Source organism: Anguilla rostrata, chromosome 1 (assembly GCF_018555375.3).
Source record: "Anguilla rostrata isolate EN2019 chromosome 1, ASM1855537v3, whole genome shotgun sequence".
Taxonomy (NCBI): Eukaryota; Metazoa; Chordata; class Actinopteri; order Anguilliformes; family Anguillidae; genus Anguilla; species Anguilla rostrata.
The window spans coordinates 75,274,406-75,288,676 of record NC_057933.1 but is presented as its reverse complement, the minus strand read 5'-3'; the positions used below and the strand labels follow the sequence as shown (position 1 = coordinate 75,288,676).

Below are 14,271 nucleotides of genomic sequence, written 5' to 3'. Positions count from 1 at the left end.
ATGTGTGTGTGGACAGGAGCTGAGTGTTGAGTGTTACAGCCTGTTGGCTGGCCCCTGTGGAGAGGCAGAGAGGGAGAGAGAAAGAGAAAAGGGGGGGTGTAGGCACCTGTATCAACATCCCCAAACTGCCTTTCATAAATCTGCATCCCTGGCATACGGGCTCTGCAGACTGGGGGGGAGAGAGGGAGAGAGAGAGAGAGAGAGAAAGAGGGAGGAAGAGCGTGCATGTACTGTACATCCATAGGAAAGGAGGTTTAGTCAGTGAGGGTTCACTGTGGGTTTAGTCAGTGAGGGTTCACTGTGGGTTTAGTCAGTGAGGGTTCAATGCGGGTTTAGTCAGTGAGGGTTCACTGTGGGTTTAGTCAGTGAGGGTTCACTGTGGGTTTAGTCAGTGAGGGTTCGTTGCGGGTTTAGTCAGTGAGGGTTCACTGTGGGTTTAGTCAGTGCGGGGTGTGCAGGATTAGTCGATGAGGGCTCAGTCAGTGAGCAGTACTTGACACTTAGTACAGGTCTGCCGTGTGATCTGTCACAGAGACACGTCGACGCCCGCCCCGTGGGACACGCCCCCCCCCGGGGACCCCACCCTGGGCTCCACCCCTCACACACACACCCCTCCGGCCCCGTCCCAGAGCCTGGAGCCGAACGTCTGGGCCCTCATCCTCTCCGCCCCGGGGCCCGGGGAGCCTCCGCGGGTCCCTAAAAACACAGCTCCTCCTCGGGATTATTATTCCTCGAGAAGCAAAAATACACACGCTCCCAGTGAAGTGGGATACGGGTTCGATGGGGGCCCCTCTGACCCCCCAACCCCCCCCGCCCGCCCCGCTATCTTCCTAACCCCCCCCCTTCTCTGCTGCTGTGAAAACCGGGGGCTTCTTGTTTTCTTCCTTCACACGTCTCCCGCCCGATAGCGCCTGGAGAGGAGGTCTGCGCAAGAGGAGCTGTGAAAGAACAGCATGTGAAAATGGAGAGAGAGAGAGAGAGAGAGAGAGAGAAAAGAGAGGGAGGGAAAAGAGAGAGAGAGAGAGAGAGAGAGAGAGAGAGAGACCTGGACCTACAAACTCCAGCCTTCCTCAGCAGAGCCCAAAAAAATCCCAATAAAAATAGAAATGCTGGGTGAACCGCAGTCCCAGCCCCGCTTGATCCAGAAGGTTCTGAGCCGCGGAATCCTTTCTCTGTGTGTGTTTTTTTTTCTGTGTTTTTGTGTTTTTTTGTCATTTCCCCCCCAGTTCAGGCATTCTTGTTATAAATAGTTTTCTGAGCCGTTTGATCCTGTTTGACCTTCCTGGACGGGGCGGGATGTTGACTTTGGGCCGGTCCCGAGAACCCGGGGAGGCGAGGGGGGGACAGCGGGAGAAACACACGAGACCCCACGCGTGTAACACGGGACATCTGGCATGCCCCCGCCTCCCCTGCACACGCACACGCACACACACACACACGCACACACACACGCACACACAACACACACACACACAGCGCACACACACACAAACCCTCACACACACGCACACACACACACACACACAAACACATACACACGCACACACACAAAAACCCTCACACACACACACACACCACACACACCACACACCACACACACAAAACCCTCACACACACACACACCACACACCACACACACACACGCACACACACACTCACACACACACACACACACCACCACAACACCTCACACACACCACACACGCACAACACACACGCACACACACCACACACCACACACACACACACACACACACGTATGCATACACACGCACACACACACACACACACACACACACACACACACACACACACCATACATACACACACACACACACACACACACACACACACACACATACCATTTATCCTTGTTTCCCTTAAAAAACTGCCAGTAGCGCTTTCAGCTCTGTGAAAACAGCTCCCTGGTCCTCCGCTGTCCTCACTGCCTGCTGGTTAAACTCCAGGCCTTGACCACATCATCAGTTTCACTGACTCAACGTTCAGGCTCTAGAGCACACAATCAGAACAAAAAATCTCACCAGCAACCTCCCTGGAAACCTCTAGTTCCTGTTTGGCATTGCCATTTTTTTTTTATATGTCAATAAAGTCCAACCAAATTTTCATCTTTTCCCATTTTCCTGCTCAGTGTCTCTGTGGCAGTGTGTCTGTAAAAAGTAGTGTACAAATGAAATTGAATTCAATTTAAAATAATGATGCTAAGTAAAGGCTACTCCCGACTCCCGGTTTTCGATGTGATGTGCCAGGTCTTGGCAGACGTCCTTAAACTTGGCCGTTCCCGCCAAAGCCTGTTTCTCCTGGCCGAAGGCGCAGAGAAACTCTTCTGCTGGCCGGCGTCTCTTCCGCCTGAACCGCTCGGTCTCGAGCGAAACACCGCCGCGTTGCCTTCGCTGATCCGGAACATTAACTGATCTGATCTTAATATGTATATTTGAAAGAAAAAAAAAAAGGAAGCTGGCCAGCAACCTCAGGTCTCTGTTGGTGCTGTCACCAGTCTCTGTTTGACTGTCAAACTGTCTCAGGGGATTGTGGGTAAATGCCACAAGTGCGGTTGTTTTGTTGCGTCAGCGTGAGGGCTCAGTAGCGCACGGCGGAACGCCCCTAGGATTGGATATGTAAGAAACTTCCCCGACAGGAATCCCCCCCCCCACATCCGCCCCCCCGGGACGGTGACTCGTCCCTGCCTTTGTCCAGGCCGATCGGAGGGCAGGAAGGCAGGAGCGCGGGGGGGGGGGCGATAAGACCTTGGGAACGCCGGAACGCCGGCCCGCTTCCCAGCCGCAGCGCTCCCACTTCACCGTTTATTTTCCTTCAGCATTCCTGCTCCGGAAAATTAAGGCTGGCTCTCCATCTCCCCCCCCCCTTCCCCCAGCACTCTCCTCTCCTTCTGTGGTTTTTCGGGAATCGGCCCCCCCCCTTCCCTTTCCTGGGTTCTTGGTAAACTTTGGAGGGGGTGTCTGTACAGTGGGGGGGTGGGACGGGATGCTTGGTCTATCTGTTAGGGAGACAATGATGGCCTACAGCTCAGACCAGGGGCTCGTGTTTCTGTTCTCCCCAGGCAAGGTGAACCCTGGCCGGGCCAGAGGTGATACTCTAGCCCCCTGCTTCTGGGTGCAGTCACGGTCTGTGTGGTAGTTGACTGAGGGGAGGGGTGCAAACATGCAGGCCAAAAAAAGAGAAGGACCTTACAGATCTGGATAGAGATGGAGGGATGGCAGAGGAGAGAGAAGAGAGAGAGAAAGACAGAGAGGGGCTGGGAGAAGACTGGGCTGGTGACCTAAAGGTTTCAGGTTCAATTCCCAGGTACTAGACCTGCTCAACATGAATACCGAAATGCACTGCCTGACCAAAAAAAAAGTCGCACACTCAGATATTTAGTTGGACCGCCCTTAGCTTTGATTACGGCACGCATTCCTCGTGGCATTGTTTCGACAACCTCATGCAACGTCACAACATTTTTTTTTCCGTCCAGAATTGCATTAATTTTTGGCCGAGATCTTGCATTGACGACGGGAGAGTCATCCCAAAGACTTTCAATGGGGTTAAGGTCAGGACTCTGGTGGTCAATTCATGTGTGAAAATGACTCCTCATGCTCCCAGAACCACTCTTTCACAATTTGAGCCCGATGAATCTTGGCATTGTCGTCCTGGAATATGCCCGTGCCGTCAGGGAAGAAAAAATCCATTGATGGGATAACCTGGTCATTCAGTATATTCAGGTACTCAGCTAACTTCATTTTATTGCCGCATAATGTTGCTGAGCCTATACCTGACCAATTGAAGCAAGCCCAGATCATAACACTGCCTCCAGAGGCTTGTACAGTGGGCACTGTCCAAAAAAATCCAAATGGCGACTTTTTTTTTGGCCAGGCAGTGTATAAAAATATAATGTTTACAATATAAAAATGTGACTCGGGGCCAGAGCACCTGCTGAAAGCAAAGCAAGGAGAAGGGCAACTAGAAAGGTGGAGGGGGTGGGAGGTGAGACAGGTGGATAGAGAGAGGGGAGGGGAGGGGGGGGAGAGAGAGGAGAGAACTGGGAGTAAGTGAAACATCGCATCATTGGGGGGGGAGGGTGAGACGGGTGGACTGAGGAGAGGGGAGAGGGATGGAGAGAGAGATAGAGGAGAGGACCTGTATCCCACTTCACTGGGAGCGTGTGTATTTCTGCTTCTCAGAAAATAATAGTCCTGAGGAGGAGCTGTGTTTTTAGAGACTGGTGGAGGCTACCCCCCCCTCCGTGACAGAGAGGAAGAGGGCCTGGTGTTTCGGCTCCAGGCTCTGGGGCAGGGCCGGAGGGGTGTGAGGGGCGGAGCCCAGGGCTGGAATGCCCCTTGCAGTGTACGTTTCGGGGGACTAGATTATGTGGAATCTCAAGATTAAGACTGGAGACTTCTGTCCCCTACAGGGGACAAAAGTGTATTAATGGATCAACTGTAATAAATATTAATGTACAGCTCAGAGGAGCAAGCGGATACATGTAAGCCTCCAGGATGGAACGAAGAGCATCGAGGCTGGAGAGGTGTGAACTCGATGTGGGGAGGGCGGGGGGTCGGGGTGGCAGAAGCTCCAGGGAGGACTACGGGGGGGGGGTGAGGAACTAGATAATGACGTTTATTGAAAATTATAACGAATCAGGACATTTCAAGTGCTGTTATGTGTACTGAGTGACTGTGTATTCATGAGCGTGTGGGTATGCTGAGCGTGTGGGGCGGGGTGGGGTTGGGGGGGCAGGGTCTGGGGGGGGCGGGGGGGGGATCGTGATTCGATGCTAATAGCTGCAGTGGCGTCAGAGCTGAATTCCACGTCTGCGCCGGTTCACTTTCCAAATTCCACCGGTGGTTGAGCTCACAGCGCGACGAGGGGAGAGAAAAAAAAAAACCCAAAAACTTAAAGAGGCTTGAGTGTCGCCCGCCCTCGGAGAGAGGGAACAACACGCTAACGAGTTTTTCGGGTTCCGTCCGAGGGAGTTCCCGCCCCCCCCTCGGCCTCCGGCTCCTTCTACGGCTCAGCATTCCGGTTTTCCGGTTCTCCGCTCCTTTGCCGGAATGTGGCTGAGCGCACGCGACGTGCCGGAGCAGCTCGGAGGAGGAGAAGAAGAAGAAAAAAACGCACTTAAGTGTTTTTTAATCGCTCCCGTCCGTCCGCAGTGCCCTCCCCCCCCCCCCCCCGGCTGGTTCCTCTGCGGCTGAGGCCTGCCCTCCTCCCTGTTTAATATGGACGTTCGCTTCTTTTACATGCAGACAGAGACAAACGCAGACCCTCCCCCCCAGTCCCTGATGGCATTTTAAGGCTCAGAAATGTTGCGTTAAGGAAATTGAGCATCTTTTCATCTCTCTCTCACTCTCACTTTCACTCACTCTCCCTCTCTCTCTCACTCTCCCTCTCTCTCACTCACGCTCACTTGCTCTCTCTCTCACTCACTCTCACTTGCTCTCTCTCTCTCTCCTCTCCTCTCCCTCTCTCCCCCCCCCCCTCTCTCTCTCTCCCCCCCTCTCTCTCACTTTCCCTGTTCTGGTGAAGCCGGACTCCTGTAAGGTGGATGTGATGTGGGGTTAATGGAGAGGTCTGCTGAGGGTGATGGGAAACCTTTGCGAGTTCTAACGGTGAAATCTACTGGCTGCAGGAACAGGCCGTGATGGGGGTGGGGGGGGGGGGAGGCTGGGAATAAACCCGGATGGCTTTTTCCTTCGTGACCCCCCCTCCCCCTCCCCCATGCTGTACGTCCGACAGCCCCTGTGTGTGTATGAAATACGACACCATATCAGGGCTATCGATTACCCCCAGCTGGGGGGAGGGGAGGGGGGGGGCAGGGGGACAGGGATGCTGTTCTGGAAACAGTCTACCACCAGGAAGAGACCGAGTGAGCTCGTACCCCTCATTCCTGCCGTTTGAATACAGAGCTGGACTGGGTGCCTGTGCCCTGTTGGTGAAGTGGGTGGGGGGGGCGGGGGTGGAGGATGGAGGGCGGGGTTGTTTGCTTGTAATGTTCTGTTACAACAGCGGTAGGATTTGGCACTAATTTACCAGCACAAACCTGAGGAAAGTGTACGTGACTGGGTGCAGCGCGTAGGCCTCCCGGTGCAGCGCGTAGGCCTCCCGGTGCAGTGCGTAGGCCTCCCGGTGCAGCACGTAGGCTTCCCGGTGCAGCGCGTAGGCCCCACGGTGCAGCGCGTAGGCCCCACGGTGCAGCGCGTAGTCCTCCCTGTGCAGCGCATAGGCCTCCCGGTGCAGCGCGTAGGCCTCCCGGTGCAGCGCGTAGGCTTCCCGGTGCAGCGCGTAGGCCCCACGGTGCAGCGCGTAGGCCCCACGGTGCAGCGCGTAGGCCTCCCGGTGCAGCGCATAGGCCCCCCGGTGCAGCGCGTAGGCCTCCCGGTGCAGCGCGTAGGCCTCCCGGTGCAGCGCGTAGGCCTCCCGGTGCAGCGCGTAGGCCCCATGGTGCAGCGCGTAGGCCTCCCGGTGCAGCGCATAGGCCTCCCGGTGCAGCGCATAGGCCTCCCTGTGCAGCGGTAGGCCTCCGGTGCAGCGCGTAGGCCTCCGGTGCAGCGCGTAGGCCCATGGTGCAGCGCGAGGCCTCCGGTGCAGCGCATAGGCCTCCGTGCAGCGCATAGGCCTCCCTGTGCAGCGGTAGGCTTCCGTGCAGCGTAGGCCTCCCGGTGCAGCGCGTAGGCCTCCCGGTGCAGCGCGTAGGCCTCCCGGTGCAGCGCGTAGGCCTCCCGGTGCAGCGCGTAGGCCGCCTGGGTTGGATATCTTGTATGACATTAGTACACTGGGTTAGATCTACGGGGGATCCAGACATCTATATTTTGAGCTAATCACTATGGCAACGGTCGGTTCCCCCCCGGTGCCGTTGACCTTGCCCTCCACATTCCGGCGGGCCCCAGAACGGCAGCGTCGTCCGGCCCGTGCGTAAATCCACCGCCCCCCGCACCCCCCCAGAGCTGCCGTCTCAGAAACCCCGACCGGTTTGAATCAGCGCTGCTCGGGTCACGTGGTGTGGAGCTTGAAGAGCACTCGCTCACGCTCAGTGCTTTTTAAGGAGAGCGCGCGGCGGTTCGAGCGCGACGCCGTTCCCCTTCGACCGCTGGATGGCGACGAGCGTGTACGTGCGGGGCTCTGCGTTCGACGTGCGGTCGCGCGGAGAGAATGGAGCGACGGAGGCGGAGAGAGATTCTCGGCTGGCGCCATCCGGTCCGTTCGGCGTTTCGCCACCCCGAGTGTGCGAGTGCCGTTTTAAGCGTTTTTTTAAGCTTTCGATCCCTCAAGATAGCCTGCCCCACCTGCTGCCGTAACGGGACGAGATGCTAAAGCACGACCCCTACCTCCTATCCCCCCCCCTCCCCTCCCCAGTAGGGCCGGCAGTGTAGCACAGTGGGTAAGGAACTGGGCTCGTAACCGAAAGGTCGCCGGTTCGATTCCTGGGTAGGACACCGCCGTTGTACCCTTGAGCAAGGCGCTTAACTTGCATTGCTTCAGTATATATCCAGCTGTATAAATGGATGCAATGTAAGTCGCTCTGGATAAGAGCGTCTGCTAAACGCCTGTAATGTAATGTGATGAACTCCAGGAGGAATGTGGGACGGTGTGGAGTGGAGCGTGTGCTGTGGAGGGAGTGTTTTTTTGGGAGCTTGCGTGCCTCGGAGGCGGCCACGCCAATATTTGGATAAACGCTTGGCTCAGCCGCACCGGCTAGGCCGGGCTAGGCGCAAGCAGTTCAGACGGGGTCAGTTCTGGAATGGCGGGTGGGAGCACCTGTTTTTTTGGCGGCCGACGTGACGGGGCTCACGCTGGTGCACGTCGGGCTGTTTAAAGGATCCACGTGCACGTGCACGGACCTTCGTTCTCGTGCACTTTCCCAGCCGTATGAGATGATCAGTGCTGGCTGTTTTGTAAATTTTATGCGCAATCCTGTCCATGTGATTGGTATAAGGAAATAGCCGTGAGAAAATACAGATAAGAGAAGAATTATGAATACCTTCTTACGTACAGTTTACGATCAAATGTTATCGTACAGATGTTTCGGGAATGAGGTTCAATGAGTTAATTGAAAAATCCCCATGAACCCCATAATTATTAATAATCCCCATAATTTTTGAATTATGGGGCAGATGTGCTTCTCCGCAGTCTTGTTGTTCTACCCCATCTTCCACAGCACACCTCCCTGCTTTCATTAGCAGTTCCATCAGAAATAAATGAAAACCTTTACCCGTATGAGCTACAGTGAGCTGGCCATCGAGCTGGCCTCATTTTAACCAATCAAGACACGTTGCTTTCCACAGCAAAAAACCAATGTGATTGGTCTGTTTCAGTGAGCATAAACGCGATTGGTCGTTTTCAGTGAGCATGTTATATCTCTTCCCTCTTTGAGGAGTTGAAGCCCGACTCTCGTCCACCTCTATTCGAAAGATGTTTTCCAGAGTCACGGACACTGGTCATCTCCAGGCATGCCGTCCCGCTGAAAACCAGGGCAGTGGGTGGAGTTACGAACCTTCAAAACCTGACCTCGAAGTGGCACTGCTTCCAAAATATCCACTGTAATACAAGTTAACTTACAATTAGTGCTTTAATAACACACACACACACGCACATACACAGACACGCACGGCAGTGTAGTATAATGGCTAAGGAGTTGGTCTTGTAACCTAAAGGTCGCAGGTTCGAATGTTGTACCCTTGAGCAAGCTACTTAACCTGCACCAGTATATAGCCTATATCCAGCTGTGTAAATGGATACAATGTAAGTCGCTCTGGATAAGAGCGCCTGCTAAATGCCTATAAACGCACACACACACACACACACACACACTCACACTCACACTTGCTAGCCTGGGAATGGGAACATTGCTCACTCAGGAACACAGGTTCTCTTACACTGTGAGTCGCCGTGGAAACGAGCTTCCTCTAGCTGAACGGCAGGTAATACGCAGCGTTCTGCGTCCTTATGTAATATGTGTGAATAGCGCGGTGCTCATTTGCATGTATGATAAGGACTCATCTGTTGGTGACATAACCGGGGGGGGTGGGGGGCGTCGGGGGGGGGGGATTCTGACAGCTTCCAGCTCTGGGTCTGTGCGGCAGTGGCGGGGTGGATTTGGGATTCTGACAGCTTCCAGCTCTGGGTCTGTGCGGCAGTGGGAGGAAGAGGCTGTTTCACGCGTCTTCCTCTGTGCGCATGCGTGCATTTTAAACGACAGCCTGCGCTATGCGAGCACACCGGTGACGAGGGGGAATGCGTCCTCGAACCCGCAGCCTCCTCAGTGCGGGCCGCTAACTTCGGTATCATGTGGGGGTCGTGATTCTCTGCGTGATCTAGTACAGGGTTTTATCCTGGTGCAGTGTCTGTGATTCTGGTGCAGTGTCTGTGATTCCGGTACAGTGTCTGTGATTCTGGTGCGGTGTCTGTGATTCCGGTACAGTGTCTGTGATTCTGGTGCGGTGTCTGTGATTCCGGTACAGTGTCTGTGATCTGGCTGGTGGAAGTGTCTGAACGGCGTTCCGACCGGTACAGTGTCTGTGATTCTACTGCTGAGTCAGTGTCTATATCATGGTGCAGTGTCTGCAATTCCGGTACAGTGTCTGTGATTCTAGTACAGTGTCTATGATTCTAGTACAGTGCCTGTGATTCTTGGACAAGGTCTGTGATTCTCGTACAGTGTCTGTAATAATGGCACAGTGCCTATAATTCAAGTACAGTGTCTGTAATTGCGGTACAGCGTCTGTGATTATAGTACAGTGTCTGTAATAATGGCACAGTGCCTATAATTGCGGTACAGTGTCTGTGATTCTAGTAGAGTGTCTATGATTCTAGTACAGTGCCTGTGATTCTTGGACAGGGTCTGTGATTCTCGTACAGTGTCTGTAATTCATGGTTCACAGTGTCTGTGATTCCGTACAGTGTCTGTAATTGCGGTACAGTGTCTGTGATTATAGTACAGTGTCTATAATAATGGTACTGTGCCTATAATTGCGGTACAGTGTCTGTGATTATAGTACAGTGTCTGTAATTGTGGTACAGAGTCTGTGATTCGAGCACAGTGTTTGTAATTCTGGTACAGTGTCTGTGAGCCTTGGACAGTGTCCGTAATACAGTAGTGTCTGTCATTGTCAGTGTCCATAATTCTCATCCTGTCTGTAATTCTTATACAGCGTCTTTAATTATAGCACTGTATCTGTGATTGTGGTACAGCGTCTGTGATTCTCAGAGTGTCTGTGATTCTCTTGTTGCACCTCTGACACTAGACCCACAAGTTCACAACCGATTTTACGTGGTGGACAGCTGATATTTCCCCTGTGCAAAATGCGGGGTGTTTTACAGTCTCCCTGTTTGTTTTCTCAGGTCCTTGAAAGGCGCTCTCTAGAAGGAGAGAGTGGGAGATTTTCTGAGAAAGGAGAACTCGTCCCAATCTGACGTTCAGCAAGATATCAGAGAGGATGAAGATCTGGGAAGTAAGCATGACTCCCCGCAGCTGTGTGTGTGTGTGTGTGTGTGTCTCTGTGTGTGTGCGTGTGTATGCGCATGTGTGTGCTGAGGGGGGATGGGATGGTGTTGGGGGGGGGGGGCTGTAACAGGGCTTCCAGAAGGAACAGGAAACATTGTTAGAATGTGTGGAAGATTGTGTGGATTTTGAACCTGTTCCTCTGAGCTGTTTGTGTGGTTTTGGCGGGGTTTGCCTTTTCCTGTCAGTGCTGGGGGGGGGGGGGGGAGGGCGGGGGGTTTCTTAAAGGCAGCTTCCTCTTTCTGCGGTAAGTGGGTGTGACCAATCACCAATCACCAGGCTACGGCAGGCTTACTCACCAGCTGCGACCAGATACCCAGCTGTGTGTCTGTCTGTGTCTATATCTTTCTGCGTGTGTTTGTGTGCGTGTCTGTGTGTCTGTGTGTGCTTGTGTGTGTGTTAGTCTGTGTGCCTGTGTGTGTGTGTGTGTGTGTGTGTGTGACTCACCATAATGAGTTATGAAACGTTGCCTCCTTTCTGAATTCCAGTGCTTTAAATGGTCCCCTGTTCTGTGTGAGGGTTTGAGTAGCTTGGTGCCTGTGGGCCTGTGTGTGTGTGTGTGTGTGTGTGTGTTGAGGGGAGGTGCTGGAGCCCGGCTCATAAACACCTGAATGACCGCTACGATGCTAGCAGCACCATCAACCTCTCAATTACCCAGGACCGCGGTCTCATCACCATCCCCATTCACTCTTAATGGTCACCTCCATAGACGGCTCAAATGAGGAAATGGCCTCCACCTATCCCAGCATTGAAATGTTAGTGTTGCCAAGCGATTTGTGGCAGGAATGACATCAGAAATCAAATGCAGCCTGGCCTGTCAATTATTATTGTATTGTATTGTATTTAGTATTTATTTATTTATTTGTTTGTTCATTTGAAAGGGACAATGGACAGTTAGTAACTGCCCCAGAATGAGCTTGATAGCTAAATTTCATCTGTAGTGTTTGTCTTTGGTGCTGGGTTTTAAGGAAGTGGAACTGGTGTGGGTTACCCGCAGTTCATCCAAACTGCACTGAAAACTCTACAGCAGTGGTTTACTGACCCTGTTCCTGGAGATCTACCGTCCTGTACATTTCCATTTCATCCCTAATTTGGAACGCAGTGTGTAACACTGTAACAACCTGTCCTTTGTGTGTTACACTGTAACAACCTCTCCTTTGTGTATTACACTGTAATGGCCTCTCCTCTGTGAAAAACACTGTAACAACCTCTCCTCTGTGTGTTACACTGTAACAGCCTCTCCTCTGTGTGTAACACTGTAACAACCTGTCCTCTGTGTGTTACACTGTAACAACCTCTCCTCTGTGTGTCACACTGTAACAACCTCTCCTCTGTGTGTTACACTGTAATGGCCTCTCCTCTGTGAGTTACACTGTAATGGCCTCTCCTCTGTGTGTAACACTGTAACAACCTCTCCTCTGTGTGTAACACTAACAACCTCTCCTCTGTGTGTTACACTGTAACAGCCTCTCCTCTGTGTGTAACACTGTAACAACCTCTCCTCTGTGAGTTACACTGTAACGGCCTCTCCTCTGTGTGTAACACTGTAACAACCTCTCCTCTGTGTGTAACACTGTAACAACCTCTCCTCTGTGTGTAACACTGTAACAACCTGTCCTCTGTGTGTTACACTGTAACAACCTCTCCTCTGTGTGTTACACTGTAACGACCTCTCCTCTGTGTGTTACACTGTAATGGCCTCTCCTCTGTGTGTAACACTGTAACAACCTCTCCTCTGTGTGTAACACTGTAACAACCTCTCCTCTGTGTGTTACACTGTAACAACCTCTCCTCTGTGTGTAACACTGTAACAACCTCTCCTCTGTGTGTAACACTGTAACAACCTCTCCTCTGTGTGTTACACTGTAACAACCTCTCCTCTGTGTGTAACACTGTAACAACCTCTCCTCTGTGTGTTACACTGTAACGACCTCTCCTCTGTGTGTTACACTGTAATGGCCTCTCCTCTGTGTGTAACACTGTAACAACCTCTCCTCTGTGTGTAACACTGTAACAACCTCTCCTCTGTGTGTTACACTGTAACAACCTCTCCTCTGTGTGTAACACTGTAACAACCTCTCCTCTGTGTGTTACACTGTAACAGCCTCTCCTCTGTGTGTAACACTGTAACAACCTCTCCTCTGTGTGTAACACTGTAACAACCTCTCCTCTGTGTGTAACACTGTAACAACCTCTCCTCTGTGTGTAACACTGTAATGGCCTCTCATGTGCAGCACCAGTTTTTTTTTTTTGGGGGGGTTCCCTCTTAGGCCTCCCTGTCTTACCCCCCTGCTCCCCCGTCCTGCAGGGCTGAGGATGGGGGAAGGGGACGTCCTGTCCCCCACGAGGGGGGAGAAATAATTTTGTAGAGGTTCAGTGTTACTCTAGCGCTCGTAATGCCTCTGAGTGTTCTGTACAGGTAAGCTAAGCTAAGCTAGGTCTGGGGGATTCTGAGGGGGTGGGGGGGTTTAGGGGACTTGAGGAGAAGGGGGGTTAAAGCAATGCCCTTGTAGCTGAGCGATGCCCTCGAGAGTTTGGCTGCAGCCAGCAGACAGACGGTTCCCCCCATTTTCTCCCCCCCCCTCCGCAATATTGCTGCATTCCCCCCTCCCACCCTCCCGTTCCTCTCGCTGTGATCTTCCTGCACCTCACCCGCCCCCCGCCCCCCTCCCCGCCCCGTTCCCCAGCAGAGCACAGTGTGTCTGTCGCAGCCTTACGCCATCGTGACGTCTGCCCTGCTACCTGTTCCTCACCCCCCCAAATCTGTGCTTCTCCCTCCTTCCCTCGCTCACTCTCTCCCTCTCTCTCTCTCTCTCTCTCCCTCTCTCTCTCTCTGTCCTCTGGCGTCAGAGTACTGCATTCTCTCCGCAGTGCTACCCCTGACAAATACCCACTCAGCATTCTGAGAGCTCTCAGGCTCTCTCTCTCTCTCTCCCTCTCCCTCTCCCTCATTCTCTCTCGCTCTTGCTCTCAATCTCTCTCCCTTTCTATTTCTCTCTCTCTCATTCTGTCTCTTTCTCTCTTCCTCTCTCCCACTGTCTCATTCTCCCCCTTTCTCTCCCTCTCATCTTCTCCCTCTCTCTATCTCTCTCTCCTTCTCTCATCCTCTTCTCTCCCCCTCGCGGCTCTGTCTTGCATGTCACACATATCGCAGCCTTCCCACAATGCACTGAGGCTACAGTAGGAGCGCGGTGCCAGACCTCTGCACAGGCCACATCGTCACCCACTGTGAGTTTGCTGATGTCATATTGTGATGTCATATTGATATTCTGTGACCCATTGTCAGTGTGGTGATGTCATATTGAGGTGGTGTGACTTGTGAGTGTGCTGATGTCATACCTAGATTCTGTGACTCATTGTGAGGGTGCTGATGTCATAGAGAGATGCTGTGACTTGTTGTGAGTGTAGTGATGTCATACAGAGATGCTGTGACTTGTTGTGAGTGTGCTGATGTCATACAGAGATGCTGTGACTTGTGAGTGTGGTGATGTCAAACAGATTCTGTGGCGCATGCACGCATACACTTGCATAGGCACACACAAACGCAAACATGCTCATATGCAGACACGTGCACACACAGACATCACATGCATGCATGCGCACACACACAAACACACACCCATGTACACACACGCGTGCACGCTCGCACACACACACACACGTACACACACAAATGCACGCTCGCACACACACACACACACACACACACACACACACACACACACGTCTGATGTCTTCTTCTTTCCTGCTCACTA

The 14,271-nt window shown here is 52.9% G+C and overlaps 1 protein-coding gene across 2 annotated transcripts in view; it reads left to right on the top strand.

The window, feature by feature from the left end:
• luzp1 (leucine zipper protein 1) overlaps positions 1 to 14,271 on the top strand; it is a 65,071-nt gene that overhangs the window by 18,797 nt on the left and 32,003 nt on the right. For both annotated transcript variants that reach the window (XM_064301334.1, XM_064301325.1), the window contains exon 2: positions 10,357 to 10,466. The gene's annotated coding sequence lies outside the window, so the exon portion shown is untranslated. The remainder of the gene's footprint in view (positions 1 to 10,356; positions 10,467 to 14,271) is intronic.